Source organism: Cebidichthys violaceus, unplaced genomic scaffold (assembly GCF_023349555.1).
Source record: "Cebidichthys violaceus isolate CVI_PGR_0920_01 unplaced genomic scaffold, fCebVio1.0.p SCAF_188, whole genome shotgun sequence".
Taxonomy (NCBI): Eukaryota; Metazoa; Chordata; class Actinopteri; order Perciformes; family Stichaeidae; genus Cebidichthys; species Cebidichthys violaceus.
In genome coordinates this window covers 18,951-40,000 of record NW_027176359.1, presented here as the reverse complement: position 1 = coordinate 40,000, position 21,050 = coordinate 18,951, and the positions used below count along the sequence as shown (strand labels likewise).

General features: G+C 49.5%; 1 long non-coding RNA gene across 2 annotated transcripts in view; it reads left to right on the top strand.

Annotated features, from left to right (window-relative positions):
* Positions 1-21,050, top strand: part of LOC137874329 (uncharacterized) — a 42,088-nt gene that overhangs the window by 4,445 nt on the left and 16,593 nt on the right. The window contains exons 1-2 of one of the 2 annotated variants that reach the window (XR_011103289.1): positions 14,760-14,903; positions 19,812-20,098. This is a non-coding gene — a long non-coding RNA (uncharacterized lncRNA). Of the gene's footprint in view, positions 1-14,759; positions 14,904-19,811; positions 20,099-21,050 lie in introns of those variants that run through there. The other variant, XR_011103288.1, reaches the window with a different exon arrangement.

Below are 21,050 nucleotides of genomic sequence, written 5' to 3'. Positions count from 1 at the left end.
TTACATTCTCATTTCCCCAGAAGTCAAGACCCCCCCCCTCCCCATGACATTTGGGGGGCAAACAAAGCATCATGAACTACATTTTAATTTGTGTTCTCCGCCTTTCATCCGGCCGTGAACAGAGGAGAGGAGAGGAGAGGAGAGGAGAGGAGAGGAGAGGAGAGGCCTACTCTTTCCTCACTGAAAGACGACAATAGCTGGTGAACGCTGTACGGTGGTCTGTAGGGTCTCAGGTCTGTGAGCTGCTCCCCCTGGACTTCACCGCTCTCTGTGAGTCAGAGGACCAGATAGACGGAGACGGGACTGGAAGCACGTCCTCCTCCGAGGACTTCCTCTTTATACCTCTCCCCCTCTTCTTCTTCCTCTCTTTGTCTCTGTTGCTGTTCTCTCCATCTGTACTATTCTCACTAATGAATTTTTAAACCGTCCCAGGATCGTCCCCTTTGTCTCTCTCCGTTTGTAAAGATTAGCCACGTCTCCTTCATTAGCTACAGCAGCGGTCCTCTCTGGTCTGTCTTCGGCGGTTGAAGACACGGTGCTGCTGGTGACCTGTTTCAGTTCTTCTCAGGCGATGGCAGGGCGGCGCTGTGTGCCAGACGTGAAGCAGATGAAGCAGGGAGGGAGTGAGGGGGGGTCTGAGTCCAGGACGGAGGAGCCGTCCCTGGGCCGGGAAACCACCCCTCCCTGCCTCCCTGCCGCTGTTCAGCCGTCCCTCGCCGACCGGACGCCGTCTACGAAGTCGTGCGCTTCGACTCTCCACACTTGAGTTGTTTCACCCGAGCACTTCTGTGATCGCAGATGTGAGTTTTTATGTGTTTTCATGGGTCATGAAACCGGCTCTACCCATAAACCAAGTTAAGTTTCAATTAAGGTAGAAAGATAAAAAAAAAAAATGATCAAAATTGGATTTGTTCCTTCATGCAGCATTAAAAACCTCTGAGGCTTCAGCTTCAGCTCTCTGTGCTCAAACCTGAGATGGAACGTTTCAGGTGGAGCACAGAGAGATGAAGCTGAATCATAGAAACAAAACACATACGCAAGAAAACCGACTTATTACAGAGAAACAGAGGAGAAAGAGAGAGAGAGACAACGCTCTCACTGTAGATAGAACGATGGCCGCTCTGAAAGAGAGAGAGAGAGAATGAAAGAGAGAGACCGAGACAGAGAGAGAGAGAGAGAGAGAGAGAGAGAGAGAGAGAGAGAATGAAAGAGAGAGACAGAGAGAGACATAGACAGACAGAAAGAGAGAGAGAGAGAGAATGAAAGAGAGAGAGAGAGAGACATAGACAGACAGAAAGAGAGAGAGAGAGAATGAAAGAGAGAGACAAACAGAGAGAGAGACAGACAGAGAGAGAAAGAGAGACAGAGAGAGAGAGAGAGAGAGACAGACAGAGAAAGATAGAGAGAGAGAGAATGAAAGAGAGAGACACAGACAGACAGACAGAGAGAGAGACAGAGAGAGACAGAAAGAGAGAGACAAACAGGCTCTAATGCGTTTTAATCTCTCACTAGAGAGATTATAATGTCAGCAATGATTGTCAAATTGTCACCAAATCTTAATCATTTCTTACGCTTCTCATATACTGTATTTCACTCCTTCACATCGTCATGGCTGGACTGTACCTGAAGTGGGACATAAACCCGGTTCTAGCCGGTTCTAAATGAGTAGAAATGAGCGTGTGGCTCCATTGTGCTCCAGTGGAGAGGATCAGCAGCAGTAACAGGATGAAGAAGTGTGGGTTCTCTGACACTTCTTCACTTTTTATGGAAATCAAAATCAGGTGCCGTTGGCAACGATTTTGAGGAATTGTCACCCGATTAGTGGACTGAGAAAGAATCGGTATCGGTTCGCTTAGTGTCCTCTTCATCACTGCAGCTCTCTGTTTGCTGCCGTTTACATACATCTCTATATCATGTTGTTATCAGTCAACATTAATGACCCACAGCGCTTTACATCCCTCTGCTTTCTTTACTTTTTATTTCCCCCACTCCTAAATGTTGTTCACACACACACACACACACACACACACACACATTATGAATACAGATCATAAGTGAATGGGTCCTCACAGCTCATCAGAGATAGTGGGCGGGGCTTCGTGCTGTAGACGTGGAGCTTCAGCAGCAGTCAGGTCGTGTTCATTAGACAAGTATTTACAGAACGTAAAACACGGCTGCACCGTTTATTTCACGCCAGCCTTGAGGAGCTTAACGCTGCATTAATGTTCCTCTTCTACTGGTGGATGGACGCTGAGGAGCTTTGATCGTGCTTCAGCTCTTCACCTTCTCAAACGGTCGTCTACTGATCCAGCAGAAACATGAATTCATTCCTCACCCTCTCTCTGCTCAGTGGTTTCATATTTACTGCTGGTTTCTGTCCGGGTGTGGTCCACTAGTGGAGGATAGGTGGGCGTCTACGGCTCACTGCTAGTCTCTCTCTGATCTCGTGAAGAAGCTGCTGTGCCTGAACTTTGGATTTATAGAACTTTGGTGCGTTGGACTGGAGGTTGAGTTTCCTGTCACGATGCAGTAGCTGTTCTGGAAATGATATCCAGAAGTGGTTTGAATTAGCCACACTGTAAGATCATTAAAAGTGTATTAAAGTCTGCAAAATGTCCGACAATAGTGAAGTCATGTTCGTCCCAGTTTGTCAAAGTCTTAAAATGTCAAACGGTTCTCTTCAGTCTGAAAGAAAACAGCAGAAAACGGCATTTTCAGAGGTTTCTGCATGAAAAGTTCCTCTAACGGTGAATCGATTGTTTTGTGTAGAGCGTCCATAAAAACAGAAACAGCTCTTTAAAAGTAACTCTCTCTGCGTTACGGGCCTGAGAACAACCCTTTCTACAGGTGTGAAGGTCAAACACACAGCAGCCTGATTGAGTTTAATATTGAAAACAGAAGAGGAACATTTGGACTTGACCTTTCCTGCAGGATCTGCTCATCTGTCCTTTCATAAAGCGGTCAACACGCTGTCAAAATACATCAGTGTGGATGTTCTTCCTCATCTCAGACACGTGACCCGCCGCTCCCAGTCAGAACACTCGGACTCGGTAGGAGCCGATCCCAGAGAGCTGGCATTCGTCAGAGCCTCTTTATGTTCTCTATGAATGTCACAAGAGGGATTCAAATCACATCCTTCGCTTTTGATTGGACCGCTAAAAAGTGGGCGGGTTTAGAATGTAGACGCAGATTGATGGATGTTGTGACATTAGTGAGTGAACATTGGTAGATGCTAGCTGAAGTAATAAGCACACTTCATGTTTCTGTGTGTGTGTGTGTGTGTGTGTGTGTGTGTGTGTGTGTGTGTGTGTGTGTGTGTGTGTGTGTGTGTGTGTGTGTGGTCGGGGTCTTTAAGGACGAATGGAGGATTCAATCAGCTGCTCTCAGGTCATTTGTGCTCCTTGATCGAGTTCCACTGAGCATCTTACCAGACTGACACACTCTGCTGGACACACACACACACACACACACACACACACACACACACACAGTCAAATAATGACCAGGACATATAACGGATGAGGAAATTATTTTTTTCATTATAAAAGTGCTTTTGATGGCCCCCTTACCCTTAGGCCATGACCTCTCTCTCTCTCTCTCTCTCTCTCTCTTTCACACACTCACACACACACACACACACTCCATCCTATATCGGAGCATTAAGATAGGCAGCCTTCAATTAGCTGGATATGCTTTCAGATAGCGACTCATCTCCAGTGTGAGGGCTGATGAGTACGATAAGTAATATTTGGGAATGAGACCACCCATTCATGCTCACTGTGTGTGTGTGTGTGTGTGTGTGTGTGTGTGTGTGTGTGGATTAATGGAATGGGTGAGATCTAAGAGCTGGCAGATTAAATGACTGTGAACTGATTTGATGGTTTCAATCACACACACACCCACACACACACACACACACCCACACACTCACACACACACACACACACACACACACACACACACACACACACACACACCCATAATAGCCAGGCCTGGAGCTGACAGAACTGTTCGGCGGGGGCTTATTTTGAACCTGATAATGTGACTAGCACGAGGGGACCCACCGTGTGTGTGTGTGTGTGTGTGTGTGTGTGTGTGTGTGTGTGTGCAGACACGCTACAGTATATCTGCGCTCCGCAGCTTTAGAAGCGATACTTCTAAAGAGAGCTTCATTTATCTTCCCCTCCCATATTGTCCCATGTGGCGTTGTGGATGTGTGAGCAGGCAGACCAGGCCTCCCTCTCCTCCTCGCTCCTCGGAATCCTCCCGCTTGTGACCCGGGGAAAATCATCCCAGCGCTCCGTCTTGAAGGACATCCCGATTCTCAAAAAAAAAAAGAAGTGGCGTGACGCGGGCGTGGCTGGAATAATGTCAAACCGCGGCGGGACGATCAAACGTTCTGTCCTTCAGTCTGCGTAGCGCAGTGAGTAAAGGAGCTCATGGAGAGGGAGGAGGGAGGAAAGGAGCAGCAGGAAGTGAGGTGGGAAATGCTTGTGCCTCGGCGGCCTCTGCTGTTATTAGTCTGCTCCTCACCTGGCGGCAGCATGTGCCCTCATGCGTTCTGTCTAATGGCTTTCAGAGCTGGCGATGAGTCCTCCGTCTCTCTCTGGAGACTCTCCGCTTGCCTGGAGAAAACAGACTCTTACCTTGGCCTTTGCTGCAAATCGCCCCTCAAATGAGTTCTTACCGTGATCCCCCCCCCCCCCACGCCGCCTCAGACCGCCGCTCCCTTGAGAGAACGACTTAATGATCCCCGCTCTGACAAACGGAGGCCTGAAGGAGAGGATGGACATGTGTGCTGCAGGGACTATCTGACGCCTCGGCACGTTGTCTGTCTGTCAGGTGGCCTTCCGCCGGCCTGGACCTCTTCACCGGAGCGGATTGACCTCCGCAATTTATCAGCTAACGCCGCCGACATCCATCACAGCCCGGCCCTCAGGGACACGCGCGCTGTCATGATGTCACCGCGGCCGTGGGACCGCTGTGGCTGTTTTATTAAATGACGGGGCGGGGCTTCGTCTTCTTCTGTGGTTTTCTCTACATTTGGTCTCCTAGCTTGGGACTACAGAGAGGCAGATCTAGAGAGGCAACAGACGGACATGAAGTGTGCCCATGAGTTACACATATTACACGTCTGATGATTGACAACTTAAAAGATCATTCTGTGAGTCAAGAAGGTCGTAGAGTCATTTCATTTAACTCACAACGTACAACATGGCCGCTATCGCTGCTCACGCAGAGGACTCCTTCCTCCTCCTCCCTCCTACTCCTCCTTCCTTCTCCCTCCTTCCTCCTCCTCCTCCTTCTCCTCCTCCTCCTACTTCCTTCTCCCTCCTCCTCTTCCTCCTCCTTCCTCTCCCTCCTTCCTCCTCCCTCCTGCCTCCTCCCTCCTCCTCCTTCCTCTCCCCTCCTTCCTCCTTCCCTCCTCTCCCTTCCTCCTCCCTCCTCCTTCCTCCCTCCTCCTCCTCTCCTCCTCCTCTCCTTCTCTCTCCCTCCTCCTCCTCCCTCCTCCCTGTCTCCTCCTCCTCCCTCCTCCCTGTCTCCTCCCTTCCCCCTCCTGTGTTTCTAGTGTATTTGTCACTTCACCATGTGGAATGCTCTGTCACTTCTACATGTTGGTCTCATGTTTGGAGGAGCTCTCCAGGCCATGTTTCTCTTCAACATGTGTGTATGTCCTCCAGCCTGTCTTCAGTTTTAAACGTTGAACCAGAGGACTGCTGTGGATGAGACATGAGACGAGGGTGAAGGGGACATTGTGTACCAACATCTGGAGAGTCGACCGACCCACCAGCTGAAATAAGACAATAGTCTCCTGAAGTGTGCAGCTTATGAGAAGCTAAACACTTCAGGAAGAACAACAACTCTGCTGGAATGAATAAAACAGATAAATAAACAGGCAGCGTTCTTCATTCTGTCTAATGAATGATGAAACTGATGAGAACATTCATTTGAGGACTTTATACTGAGAACCAGAGTACTGAGAACCAGAGGCACCGATTAAAGCTTCACAAGAACTTTAAACTCCTTCAGAGGTGTGACGAGGAAGACAACGGAGACCAGGTCTTATGATGTGAAGGGGTCTGAGGGCTCTGACCACACACACACACACACACACACACACACACACATTCTATACATACAGTATATGAGTCATTTACATAATGGAGACTTGTGTTTGAAAGCCCAAAAGCCATTACTTTAATAGATAGATGAACCCAGCGATGTTCCAGACTCCACGTCTGGAGCGAGGTGTGGCTGTAAGTGATGGTGTGTGTGTGTGTGTGTGTGTGTGTGTGTGTGTGTGTGTGTGTGTGTGTGTGTGTGTGTGTGTGCAGCCATCCTGCAGAGTGTGTTATGACTGGGCCAGGGGAGTCCTCAGAGGTATCGCTGTAAATTAAGACAGCAGCAGAGATGGGAGGGATGGAGGAGAGGAGGAACACTTCCAGGTGTTGCGGAGCGTTTAATCACTCACCTGTGAGACTAATGAGATGAGCCGGCGGACCACACACACACACACACACACACACACACACACACACACACACGCCTATATAGTCTCACACGTGCACACACACACACTCGTAGACTGGTGGGACTAATTACCCAAACTCCGCCACGGTGAACACAGCGCGGCTGGTAAAAGCTCCAAACACACGGACAAATACGCGACAGCTTGCCGCCGACTCACCGCACCGCTCCTCTCCTCTCCTCTCCTGTCGCCGACGAGGAGGGAAGGGAGGCGCAAACTAAAGTGTAAGGAGAGCAGAGCGGTAGCTAGTGGGTCAGGAGGCAGATCTCCCTCCATGCAGCGCTACAGGTAACAAACCCATCAGTCACACACACACACCTGTTAGCGGACAGATGGCGAAGCCCCTGGGAGGGAGGCGGGATGAAGAAGGATGAGCCGCCGGACGGAGCGGAGGAGACAAAAGGAGAGGGGAGGAAGGGCATTTTTCACGGCTAGATTGTTAAAGGGAGATGGAGGAAAGTGGTGGGGGGGGGGGGGCTGCACCTGTTTGTGTAACGAGGGAGTAAGGAGTGAGGAGGAAAGAGGGAGGGAGGAGGGAGAGAACGAGGGATTTCCTCACCTGTGTCCTCTGCCTGAAGCACACTAGTGTGATCTAGTGAGTCTCTACATTCTCTGTGTATCACACACACACACACACACACACACACACACACATCTGCATCTTTTGTAATCTTTTTGTTCATCCTCACATGAGAAGTAATCCTCTTCATTACCTGCCCTCATCAAAGACACGTCACATTCTCTGTTCTCCAGTAGATTATAAATGTGTCCTCTATGATCATAGAATAAAAGGTTTTAGTCTGTGTGTGTGTGTGTGTGTGTGTGTGTGGTGTGTGTGTGTGCGCCCCCCCCCCCCAGCTACATATCTTAATCTCCCGTCTATTAGCATATTCAGAGTTCTCCTTTAGCTGGCGGAGGCATCTGATAGGCTAATTTCACGGCCCTGCTGGCCTTCATCTTCCTCCAGGGGAGTGAAGAGGAAGATGTGTCTTGGGAATAAGATGAGACGAGAGAAGAGAGGAGTGCTCCACCCTTCGTCTGGTCTCTCTCTCTCTCTCTCGCTCTCTCACTCTCTGTCTCTGTCTCTCCATCTCTCTCTCTCTCACTGTCTCTCTCTGTCTCTGTCTCTCTCTGTCTCTCCATCTCTCTCTCTCTGTCTCTCTGTCTCTCTCTGTCTCTGTCTCTGTCTCTCTGTCTCTCTCACTGTCTCTCTCTGTCTCTGTCTCTCTCTCTCTGTCTCTCTGTCTCTCTGTCTCTCATCAGGTGTCAGTGAATCTTAATTGTTAAGCGTCTGAGCTTTTATTTGGTGATATTAGCTTCTGTTTTGGGCAGCTGGTTGACTCTCTCCTTTAGTGATTTTTAATTAGTGAATTAAACTAAAGATATTCTAGATGTAAGGCGGTCTAATGGTTTTGTCTTTTGCTTGGGATTCCTCACAGTTGCAGCATGAAATGCATTTTTAATAGCTGCTGTTGTGTTTTGATCTGTGAGCGGTTACAGCTCTGTTACATCAATGCTCCCGCTCTTCAGTAATTCTTGCTGTTGCAGGAAGTGAACATGACATTTCATGAGACCAGATGTCTCGCGTGTCTTACCTCCTAATGTCAGCGAGACCTGGAGGAATGTCCATCACCGACGCCGTGGTTTTGTGTGAATACTTGTCCTCGATGTCTCCGTCTGAATGTGATCTGTAATCCGTCTCACAGACGTCAACACGTCTGGAGAAGACTTCCAGCTCAGAGGTCGTGTCGAACAAGCAGCATCTCTGGCCTTTAATATCAAACCACACACACTGAGCTGCTGTGTGTTTAGAAGTTGGCAGTGTTGGGGGAGGAGGAGGAGGAGGAGGAGGAGGACTGGGAGCATCAGATTGTCTATTCCAGTCACACACACACTCTTTCACTCCTCAGCCTGTGACAGCACATTTCCTTCCCTCTTCATGCTGGTTGCCTCTTCTCTACCAGCTCCCTTTCCCCTCCTCCTCCTCCTCCTCCTCCTCCTCTTCCTCCTCCTCCTCTCTCAAATTCAAATTAGCTTTATTGGCATGAAGGGATTTCTATATAACAAAACCTACCGTACGGTAATAACAGTGACATTCTTGTTGTTCTTTGTCTCTCTTTAATCCCAGCGGCCTCTTTCACTTTTATCACAACTCTCTCTCTCTCTCTCTCTCTCTCTCTCTCTCTCTCTCTCTCTCTTCCTCTGTCACTGTCCTCCTTTTTGTCGTTGTCCCCCCCCCCCCCCCCCCCCCGGCCCTCTCTGCTCTGGTGTATGTATTGGTATCATTAGCAGCTGCTGCACTATGATGGATGGCACTGAGAGGCTGGGCCCTGACGGGATGGGACTCTGCTTTAGCACACCATCATTACCTGTAACACACACACGCACACACACACACACACACACACACACACAAAAGCATGTCTGTGTGTGTGTGTGTGTGTGTGTGTGTGTGTGTGTGTGTGTGTGTGTGTGTGTGTGTGTACATGCACTGAAGTGCATTTACAACAAATGCATGGCTGGAACAAATGATGTCATTCAGATGTCTGCTTAGATACAGATGGAAAAATGACATCCCTCCTCTATCTCTTTCTCTCTCTTTCTCCATCTCTCTCTCTCTTTCTCCATCTCTCTCTCGCTGTCTCTCTCTCTCTCTTTTCTCTCTCTCCAAGAGGTTCCTTCAAATTTTTGTCGCGGAACTACTTTTTAAGAACTTTGTGGGTTTGTGGACTTTGGTTTTGAAGCCTTGAGTTTCGCCATTTTGGCCGCCGCCGTCTGTTTTGAGCAGGTGAACAGGAAGTGATCACATCTGGACTGAGGAGGAGTGACGTAGAGACCTGTCAATCAGCGTGTAGCCCCGCCCCCTAAAGCATCCCCTCTTTATGGTCTGTTTGACTCTAAATGGAGCATAGTGTACTAAATGAACATCATGCTGTATTGAAGAAGACTGTAAACTAGAGATTGAGACCATAAACTCATGTTTACAATGTTTACTGAGGGAATAAATCAAGAGAGAAGTAGAGTCATTTTAGACTAGACTTCTACACAACCAGAGGAGTCGCCCCCTGGTGGACACACAATCTCCAGTGTGTCCATTCACAATGTGTCTAATGCTCATTGTGATGCATGAAATGCAGAGGAGTCAGATGGAACTAACAGCGTCTGTCTCAGTAAATCATCTGCAGAGTGTTTGATGTTTATCAAAGATGCTCTATAACAAAGGTGACGCATTAGAAGCTGTGAGATGGTGTGTTCCACCTCCACAGCTAGCAGTCATATTCAGCATTGCTGAAAACGTCTTAGCCACGGCGTTCTGGCCAACGTCAGTGTGTCGCTGAGACAGAGAACGGTCTCGAACAGCGTTCATTTTCTCCTGATTCATGTGTTTGGACTCAGGAATGAGGGTTGGTCTCCTAAAGGGGCGGGGCAGAGGTGAAACAGGAAACGGACTCTCAGTGGGCCGTCTCCTTCCTGAGCTGATTCTGTGGTTCTTTATTTGTGCTTTGGAACAATCAGAAGATAACGTTACGTCTCTCTCTTCTACCTCTCGGCTCCCTCGTGCATCTTCTGCAGCAAAAGCCTCACTTTACCTTTAATGTTATCCATCAACGATGAAATGCTCCTAAATTAATACCAGAGTACTTCATGGTGTTATGAATGGAGCGGTGCACGAGTAGTGACAGCAGTGACATTCATCGCTGCAAACCACAACCCCTCAGCAAGTAGAGGACCACCTCCCCGACTGTTTGGGGGGTGAAACGCCCCCAGAACTTCATTATGGACCCTGGTCCCTGGTCCCTGGACCCTGGACCCTGGTCCCTGGTCCCTGGACCCTGGTCCCTGGTCCCTGGTCCCTGGACCCTGGTCCCTGGTCCCTGGACCCTGGTCCCTGGTCCCTGGACCCTGGTCCCTGGACCCTGGACCCTGGTCCCTGGACCCTGGACCCTGGACCCTGGTCCCTGGACCCTGGACCCTGGTCCCTGGACCCTGGTCCCTGGACCCTGGACCCTGCGGTCGAAACGCAATGAGTTCCTCAAAAAGGTCTCTAGTTCCTGTGGTTGAAGAGAGGCTTCTCTCTCTCTCTGTCTCTGTCTCTGTCTCTGCCTCTCTCTCTCTCTCTGTCTCTCTTTCTCTCTCTCTCTGTCTCTGTCTCTCTTTCTCTCTCTCTCTGTCTCTGTCTCTCTCTCTGTCTCTGTCTCTCTGTCTCTCTGTCTCTCTCTCTCTCTCTCTCTCTTTCACACACACACACACACACACACACACACACACCCAGGCTCAGAAGCACACAGCCTCTCTCTGAGTTTTAAGAGGTTGGTATTGACTCGGAGCCCCACAGGGCAGTGAATGCCAATAGCCTCTCTACTCTGTGAGAGTTCAGACACACCAGCGGTCCAATAGACCATAGGGTGCTAAAAGGGTCTATTTCAAGAGCTGGCAGAAAGTTTCACCTCCAGGAACTTTCACAGACTCCATATGCAGTGTGTGTGTGTGGGTGTCGGTGTGTTTGTGTGTGTGTGTGTGTGTGTGTGGTGTGTTGTGTGTGTGTGTGGCTGGAAATGTTTTGCGCAGTGTTCAAAGAGTTTTGAAATTCAGAAGTGAAAATTATGCAAATTGTGTCCTGAGTCTGACAATCCCGTGGTGATTCACACAGTCTGTCGATGACATCAGAGGGTGCAGTCTTTACTGTGTGTGTGTGTGTGTGTGTGTGTGTGTGTGTGTGTGTGTGTGTGTGTGTGTGTGTGTGTGTGTGTGTTTCTGTCTTTGTGAGAAAAAGACTGATGGACACAAGTAGTACAACAACAAACGGATATAAAGTTCACCGTTAAATATCCAGCTTACTGTGCCACACACTGGTGCTGTGTGTGTGTGTGTGTGTGTGTGTGTGTGTGTGTGTGTGTTGTCAGAGTCCATAAGAAACAACACGGCCTTATTAAACACGGACACTCAGTAGAGATTGATTGGGTTTGGCTGTCGGTGTTTTCAGCTGGAGGGGCATGCGACTGTGACGGGGTGCGTGGGCGATTAGACACACGACCAGGAGGCACAACTGTGACTGACTGATGGCCGCTAGTGGCAGGAGGCTGTGCCGCGGGGGTGGTGGTGGTGGTGCTGCTCCTCCCCCCCGTCGGCTTCTCCAGATGTGTGTCTCGGTGCGAGTCGCTGGCGGCGAGCTGCTGTGGCGGGGCACGCCAGCGGCTCGCCAGGGAGGGAGTTTTCGGGCTGCTGTTGTTGAAGGTTTAGCCTAAAGCTTCCTTAGCTTCTCTTAGTCACTGCCTCCTCCCTCCTCTCTACTCAGCCTGTCTCTACTGTACATCAAGAGCAGAGTCTGTTCGACTCTCTAGAACCTCCTGATTGAGACATGAATATACAGAGTTAGTGAGCTGATGGTTGAGAGTCTGGGATGCTGTGACTCCTCTCCTGATATCTCTCTCTATATAGATATAGATATCTATATCTATAGATATCTATATATAGATAGTTATCTATAGATATCCATATTTCACTGTCTTCTTCTTGTGGTGGTTCATTTTAACACTTCTATCTTCACCTTCTTAACCTGTTTTCAGTCTGTTCAGTCTGCACAGGATCAGTGTGTATAGATGATGGAAGCATTACAATTTCACAAACTTGTGTGTGTGTGTGTGTGTGTGTGTGTGTGTGTGTGTGTGTGTGTAAACATCTGCGTTGGCTCCTGGATTATGACATGTGTGTGTCTGCACTGTCTGCATGTTCTTCATTGTGTCTGTGTGTGTCAGTAGAAAATCACTCCTCTTCTCTGTTTCCTCTTCATCCATCTATCTGTGTGTGTGTGTGTGTGTGTGTGTGTGTGTGTGTGTGTGTGTGTGTGTGTGTGTGTGTGTGTGTGTGTGTTTACGTGCAGCAGCATCGTGCGACACCATGATTAAGTGTTTTGAATAATTGATGATTGCATCCCTAATTAAGTCTGTCTCCTGCTCCGGCTCTATTTTTACGCACCAGTATCCTCCTCACTCCTCTTGGAGCGGATCCATCCCTCCACTCTAGGCCCAGCTGGGGGGGGGGGGGGGGGGGGGGGGGGTTACGCTGGCTGCAAACGGCCCAAAACCCCCTAAATGTCCGATATGTGGTGGAGCTGAGAGGCTGAGCTCGGCTCCTTCACTCTCAGTCACTCGCTGCTGATGCATCAAATTAAAGAAGGAAAGACGCCGTGAAGATGAATAAAGATGCTGTTTGTTTGTGTCTGAAGCACACACTGTCTGTAAGAAGGGGACGTTTGTGGACGGATGTTTTGAAGCCTCGAGTTTGGCTTTTTTGGCCGTCGACCATCTTGGTTTTGGACCGTCACCGTGTTGTCTTTTTTCTGTGCGGCTGGATGGGTCCGTCATTGACTCGGTGAACATCACGCCGTAGTGAAGAAGACTTGAAACCAGAGGCCCGCCTGGTGTGAAGGGTCAGGGTGAAGCGCGGTCGGAGGGTCCGGTTGGCGTCGGACTACTTGCTCCACCTCCACGTGTCGCAGAGACGTAGGAACGAGGAATAACTGCGTGAAGACGTTCTGACGGCAGAAAGGCTGCAGCAGAGCTGAATAACGGCACAAATCGCTAAATTGTATTTGAATTCAGTGCCGGGAGTTCAGCAGGTGTGTTTCCCCGCGTGCTGACGGAGAAGACGAGTGTGATCCAGACCGACGTAGTGGAGGAGATCAGACAGACGAGAGGTGGAATCACACTGTTTGTTAATACAGACGTATCCACAGTCTGTCAGTCAGCTAAGAAGAAAGACACACACACTGTCGAGCTCCACCAATTTACATTTTAGCACATTAACAAGGCGGTGGAAACACACACACACACACACACACACACACACACACACACAGGGAGAACGAGATTCGTTTTCATCTATTTCCCCTTAAAACATGAGAAAGGAGGAATTCCCCACAGAGAGCAGCGCTTTGATATCTACAGCCCGTGTCTGGAAATAGGTTAGAGAAGACGAGGCGCGCTACGCCGTGTGTGTGTGTGTGTGTGTGTGTGTGTGCATGTGTGCGTGTGCGTGTGTGTGTGCAAGTTTTCTTTTTGTGTTTTTTAATTTGCGATCTGCTCGTGCGCGTGAAGCTGTCATCTTGCGGGGTTATCCTATTTCTGGCAGCAGACGGCGGGAGGGAAAGTGGTTCTGTGTGTGTTTACCTTCCTCCTGATGAGGCTCTCTGCTCAGAAGCTTCCTGCCAGTCACCAGCGAGGCATGGAGCCACCTGGAGCCACCTGGAGCAGCTCGGGGGCCCGTGCAGGTTCCTGTGGATCCTCCAGGCCCGCTGCAGTGTTGTTGATGCGCTACAGATGTAACCTCTGTTGAAGGGACCGGTTGGGTTGTTTTCTTGCTTCAACCTCAAGAGGGATTGTCTGAAATCTAGCGCTGCTAATGTGATGTTGTGTGTGTGTGTGTGTGTGTGGGGGGGGGGAGGGGAAGGGGGGGGTGATGGCTGTTTGGATCAGTGTCACAGAGGCTCCTGGTTCCCCCAGGCTCAGAATCCTCACGCTTCAGCTGCACCGTGGCGGCGTGGCCTCTCGGCGTGACAAACAGTGAGGCTCTCCACACGCGTGGTCGAAGAACTCACGGGTCGGATCAGCACAAAGATCCAGGAGCACATAGATCCAGGAGCACATAGAACTTTGAGGATCCGTACTGTCAGACTCAGTCGTTTGATTAGAGCAGCTGGTCTACAAAGATCCACCGTCCCAAAAATCATTTCAACCGCTCTGAAGTCTGGTAAACGTTAACGATTAATGAACTAATTGACGGTAATAACGTGTCAAATCTACGGCAGAACATGTTGAGATCAACAGATGATTAATCATGTTCAATCAGAATCATCAGACACATGGAATGTGTCTCCAGCTGTCAGTTCACTGTCACTACTCCTCCATGTGAAGGTGAAGGTTTAACACACTGTGTCTGACAGAGAGGTGAGGAGCAGAGAACATCCTGAATACTGAGAGACGTTCTTTTAGGAGGCTAGAACATCACTTTGTTCTCCTGTCCGGTTCTATGAACTCATGTACTGTAGTAGAACACTGACTGTGGAGGAGAACCTCACACTGAACATCTGTACTGTCTCTTTAAGATCTTCTTGCCCCAGTTGGTCTCATTGTTGATCTGACTGTAAAGTGAAGTGAAGGATCTGATCTGGGTGTGACAGTGAACTTTAACCCACAACTCAGGTCTCTCTCTCTCTCTCTCTCTCTCTCTCTCTCCCTCTCTATTAACTCGTTCACTCGTTGATTAATAGTTGATCTTTCACCCTTCCTGCGGTTCTCTTCTGTTACGCTCCGTTTCTTCCTCCGCTGTGCTTCGTCTCTTCCTGAGTGGACTCTCTCTACAGATCATGAATCTGGTAGGTCTCGATATTTAATTTAGTAAACCACCAGGAGTGGGCTTTGAGTGACGGTTATTATTTGGTTCCCTGACATTTCAATGTGCATTTAACATCTCGCCGCCTGAAGGAGCGTCTGATGGTGTTTGATGGTGTCTGATGGCGTCTGATGGTGTCTGATGGTTAATGTAGTCCAAAGAAAGATCCACGGAGTGACGCTCCGTAATACGGGTAACCTTTTCAATACACCCGCAGTCCTGGTTACTCATCGACGAGCAGGAGGAACCGATAACGTATCGGGACGCAAAGGTGGTGAGGGAGGGGGGGTGAGGGGGGGGGGGAGGGAGGAGAGAGAGCTGGGGGGGAGGAGGCAGAAGACAGACAGAGCACAGGTAGAGTGGAGGTGGACTCTGTGGTTATTCATTATTGAGATGGCAGGAGAGCTGAATGAGTGGAGTCGCTAATCTAACTCTGAGCCTGATGGACAGAACACAATTACCCAGAGAGTGGGAGGTGTGTGTGTGTGTGTGTGTGGGGGGGGGGGGGGGGTTCTCTTTCTTTCTTTCTTTCTTTTTTCGCCTGGCAGACTTTACTGTAGCTGCAGATGATTTCTGGGCATTAAGCTCCTGTTGGCAGCATCCTATTTATCCAGTCACACACACACACACACACACACACACACACGTTGGCAGCGCCCCATTTACGGACGTCCAATTTACCGCTCGCTCCCCTTTTCTCCTCCGGTCTGGTGTGACTTCAGATTTCCGTCTAAATCCAGACGCGCTGAGCCGCGGGTTCACGTCCCGCTCCGCTCCGCTGCTACTTTTAGCTCGCACGCCAATTCCAGGTCAAACCGCCACGACGGCGTTCACCACGGCTTTTGATGGCGCTGCTCTTTCTTTCATGTCGTCTGTGTGTGTGTGTGTGTGTGTGTGTGTGTGTGTGTGTGTGTGTGTGTGTGTGTCTGAAGATAGACACGGACTGTTTTTTTGGGGGATAAATTATCTTGTTCTGCCCTCTGGGGACTGTAGCTCAGATGTAGCTCAGAGAATGGACCATATGTCTGGAGCCTTCCAGAGACCTGGAGAGCAGTGCTGCTGCAGATTCTTCATCTTCAGCCTCTTCAGGGGCTCTTTGCTCACTTGTTTCTCACCAGAACACCGGCGGCTGTTGTTGTAGGCCCGCCTCCTCCAACTTCATTTTGTTCGTTGTTGTTCTCGGGCGACTCGGTGTGAACGCAGGATTCAAAGCGGTGCTTGACCAAGTGCTGGTTTACTAAAGCGTGGTTCACACTCCACTGACCTTCACAGGCCAAGAGGTCGCGGCACTCGGCCGCTAAGGAGTTTACAAAGACGGTTACGTTTGTTGTAATCAATATAATCTTTCTACGAAATCTTTTTACGATTCCTCCTCGGTTGGTTTACGGTTGGTTTTGACGGTTGGTTTATGGTTGGTTTTGACGGTTGGTTTATGGTTGGATTACGGTTGGTTTTGACGGTTGGTTTACGGTTGGATTATGGTTGGTTTACTGCTGGTTTTGACGGTTGGTTTACGGTTGGTTTACGGCTGTTTTTTACGGTTGGTTTTGAGGGTTGGTTTACGGTTGGTTTTGAGGGTTGGTTTACGGTTGGTTTTGACGGTTGATTTACGGTTGGATTACGGTTGGTTTTGATGGTTGGTTTACGGTTGGATTACGGTTGGTTTACGGCTGGTTTTGACGGTTGGTTTACGGTTGGTTTACGGCTGGTTTTTACGGTTGGTTTTGAGGGTTGGTTTACGGTTGGTTTTGACGGTTGGTTTACGGCTGGTTTTGACGGTTGGTTTACGGTTGGATTACGGCTGGTTTTGACGGTTGGTTTACGGTTGGTTTTGACGGTTGGTTTACGTTTGGTTTACGGCTGGTTTACGGCTGGTTTTGACGGTTGGTTTACGGCTGGTTTACGGCTGGTTTTGACGGTTGGTTTACAGTTGGTTTTGACGGTTGATTTACGGTTGGATTACGGTTGGTTTTGATGGTTGGTTTACGGTTGGATTACGGTTGGTTTACGGCTGGTTTTGACGGTTGGTTTATGGTTGGATTACGGTTGGTTTTGACGGTTGGTTTACGGTTGGATTATGGTTGGTTTACTGCTGGTTTTGAGGGTTGGTTTACGGTTGGTTTTGAGGGTTGGTTTACGGTTGGTTTTGAGGGTTGGTTTACGGTTGGTTTTGAGGGTTGGTTTACGGTTGGTTTTGACGGTTGATTTACGGTTGGATTACGGTTGGTTTTGATGGTTGGTTTACGGTTGGATTACGGTTGGTTTACGGCTGGTTTTGACGGTTGGTTTACGGTTGGTTTACGGCTGGTTTTTACGGTTGGTTTTGAGGGTTGGTTTACGGTTGGTTTTGACGGTTGGTTTACGGCTGGTTTTGACGGTTGGTTTACGGTTGGATTACGGCTGGTTTTGACGGTTGGTTTACGGTTGGTTTTGACGGTTGGTTTACGTTTGGTTTACGGCTGGTTTACGGCTGGTTTTGACGGTTGGTTTACGGCTGGTTTACGGCTGGTTTTGACGGTTGGTTTACAGTTGGTTTTGACGGTTGATTTACGGTTGGATTACGGTTGGTTTTGATGGTTGGTTTACGGTTGGATTACGGTTGGTTTACGGCTGGTTTTGACGGTTGGTTTACGGTTGGTTTACGGCTGGTTTTTACGGTTGGTTTTGAGGGTTGGTTTACGGTTGGTTTTGACTGTTGGTTTACGGCTGGTTTTGACGGTTGGTTTACGGTTGGATTACGGTTGGTTTATGGCTGGTTTTGACGGTTGGTTTACGGTTGGTTTTGACGGTTGGTTTACGTTTGGTTTACGGCTGGTTTACGGTTGGTTTTGACGGTTGGTTTACAGTTGGTTTTGACGGTTGGTTTACGTTTGGTTTACGGTTGGTTTTGACGATTACACTCGTTGTCTTCTTGCTTCTTCAGAGCTCATTTAGTTTGTTCGTCTGCCGTTTCAGAGAACACTTGTGGAGGTACTCGTAGCTCTCGCTCCGTCTTCGGAGTCTTCGGAGTAGACCAAGCTTCAGTCTCTCTGGAGGACAGCCCCCCCGCTCTGCTTCAGATGAGCTGGACCTCATCCCTCCACTGAGTCTAGCTCTCATTGGACCAACTCAAAACTCATTCAGATGTTCTTCTTTGCCGTGATATATTTGTGATTGTAAAACCACAGAAACACATCATTGACTATTTGATTAACTGACCAACTGTTTTGATATTCAATGAATCTGTTTCATATTTATTCTCGTTATCTACCCAAGATTTTTCGATGAATTTATCGAGATTATTCGTTAATATTAAATCTAGTCGTTAGCTGCTGGCCTCATTGAATTGTGGGTTTTGTAGTTGTAGAATAAAAAAAGACGGTCTGGTGTGGGGAGGGGGGGATCCGGTCCAAGTCGCGGATTACCGGCCCGGCTTTTCTTAACCTGGAGCTCCAGATGCTCCCTGAAAGACTTCACAGCTAGAAGAAGAACTCAGAGAACAAACCCAGAGAGACGACGGACCTCATTATCTTACTCACCCGCTTTGTGTTTCCCCCTCACCCCTCACTTTACTCCCACTCTGTTCATTTCTCTTCTAACACCTCTCTGTCTCTCTCTCTCTCTCTCTCTCTCTCTGTCTCTTTCTCTCTCTGTGTCCCCCCCCCCCCCCCCCCCCCTCTCTCCATCCATTTGGTGAGCAGTGCTGCTGATAGAGCCTGTAATTGGAGTGACTCACTCTTTCCAGTGTGTTTGGACCTGATAAAGAATATTGTCAGCGTTTTGCCGACATGGCCTCCGCTGGCAGAATTAAATGGACTCTGTTCTGTTCTGTTCTGTTCCGTCCACGGCAAATTAAAAGCCTCTCAATTCATCTGTTCTCGCCCGAGGCTCACGGGGGGGCCTCCTGTTCACACGGAAACACCGTGGAGGAGGGGGGGGGGGAGATTTCCCCCTCTTCCTCCAAGAAGCGCCAGTCTTCTTCATTTTGTTCAAGTCGGCCCTCTGTCAGACGGAGAGAGAGGTCGAGGCCGGTGGTCTGAGAGGTGAAGAAAGAGTCTGATTCATTATTCAGCGCGTCACCCTGCTGCTGCCTCCTCCTGCTGCCTCCTCCTGCTCCTGCCTCCTCCTGCGGCCTCTGAGCTTCAGTGTCTCTGTGGACAGAAAGGAGCTCGTCTAGCGTTTGTTGTTTGGGTCAGAGTGAGGATCCGGAGTGTTTTTTTGGGGAGTACTTATAGCAGTCGCTGCCAAGTCAACACTCCAGAACAGAACAGCGGTGAAGGAGGCAGTGCATGCTGGGAGAGTAGTTTCATTAGTTTGGGTCCTCTCTGCTGTTGGTAATAACAACAGTAGAGCCGCCAAGTCGGTTGGCTAGACGAGGAAACATTAGACAACAAACAGCTGATCAGACAGGTTTAACCAAACTTATTGTGAGGACACAAAGAACCCGGTATCTTCTGTAAACATCCATCGCAGTGTACACCACCTACACCACCTACACCACCCTGTGACATGAGGGATCATAGCCGACATGTCAGTGTTTCTAATGTTTTTTAATGATCTGTCTAAGCTGTGCTTCTTTCCCAGCATTGTCGTAGCTAGTCCAGTGACAGGAAATGATGTCATCCAGACTCATTTGTAATAAATCTTTTGTCATTATTAACGCTGCCCGTGCTTTTACAGCTGCTTGAGTATGCGTGGCGTGTTTGCAGAGGGAAGTGCTTTGAAGAGGTGGGATTGTTTTTTAAGCGGCGTCCTTGCTGAGACTCGTGATTGACAGGCGGTCTGTTACCACGGGCAACATCTACTCAAAGGACCCCCGATCAGAACGCAGCTCATTCTCACGCCGTCTGAGGACTCTGAGAGAGTAAACACCACCGCAAACCTCTCTCTCTCTCTCTCTCTCTCTCTGCAGCTCTCTGTGGGTGTGTGTGGGATGTCGTGTCAGGGCTGAAGCCCCTCCCTCTCCCATGAGCCCGTGTGCCCACGCACACACCTGGCGCCTCCACGCACACGCCCGGCGCCCACGCACGCACAGCCGGCACTGACGCTGTGAACCCGGAGCCCTCAGGAGCCCAGCGGAGCCAAGCGGCAGCGGCGGCGGCGGAGTCCAGCCCAGTTGGAGCCTGAGGATGTCAACAGAGACGGAGCTGCAGCCAGCGGTCCGGCCCAGCAGCGTCAGACGGGACTCCAAGAGGAAAGGTAGGAGCGAGGGCCGACCACCTGCACCGCACGGCCCCGAGGTGTAGACTATTGATACTGCAGATCCAAGTCAAACCAGGTTATTGTGGTGCGATCACGGATAGACTTTGGACTTTGAAGCCTGCGTTTATGACGCTTTAATGACGTCTGCCATACAAATTATTAAAGTGAGATCAACCTTTGTCTCGTTACAGACAGATATCACAACTTCCCGTTCGTTCATTGCGTCGACCAATCAATGCAGACCGCAGACCAGATCTCCTCCTCCTCACCTTCCACAATAAAAGCCCCAGACGCGTAATAGTCCCAGGCGTTTTTTTTTTGTTGTGCCGTTAATTAGTAGCGGCCCCCCGGTGTGTAAAGACCTTTAATCGTAGAATGGTACATTTGGAATGAGGCCTAATTTCAAGGATCATTTATTGTCATTATGCAACACGGGGGACGCACAACGGGAACTCAGATGTAACACAACAAACACACAAGTAGCAGAACATTCCTTATTATGTAAAGATATTCAGTGCTAGTGAACGTCTCCTTGAGGAAAGGAATCCCTTCTACTGCTCCAGTATGTTACAAACAGAACCGTCTGCGGCCTCAGCGCTGGTGAACACACGCTCACGCTTCCTTCCTCTTTATTAATGATGGATTTGGGTTAGACAGCAGGACGCGGGGCGGCTGTTGTTCCTAGATAATTAACAGGTGCGGGGCGGATCACGGTACAGTAGGCTGCCACCACACAGGTGCGGGGATGCCGTGTGGTTCCAGGTGTGAAAAGCTCCAGAGGCGGGTAGCTAGCAGGTGTACGGGAGCAGGCCCGGGTCGGTCCCAGAGCAGAGGTGATGGTGTGGTGGGGGGGGGGGGGGGGGGGGTGATGGACCGGCAGCCATCGCCCAGCTGCTCGCTGCCAGCTGCCCGACATCGAGAGCGACGCCCGGCGTTCTCCGAATAAGCA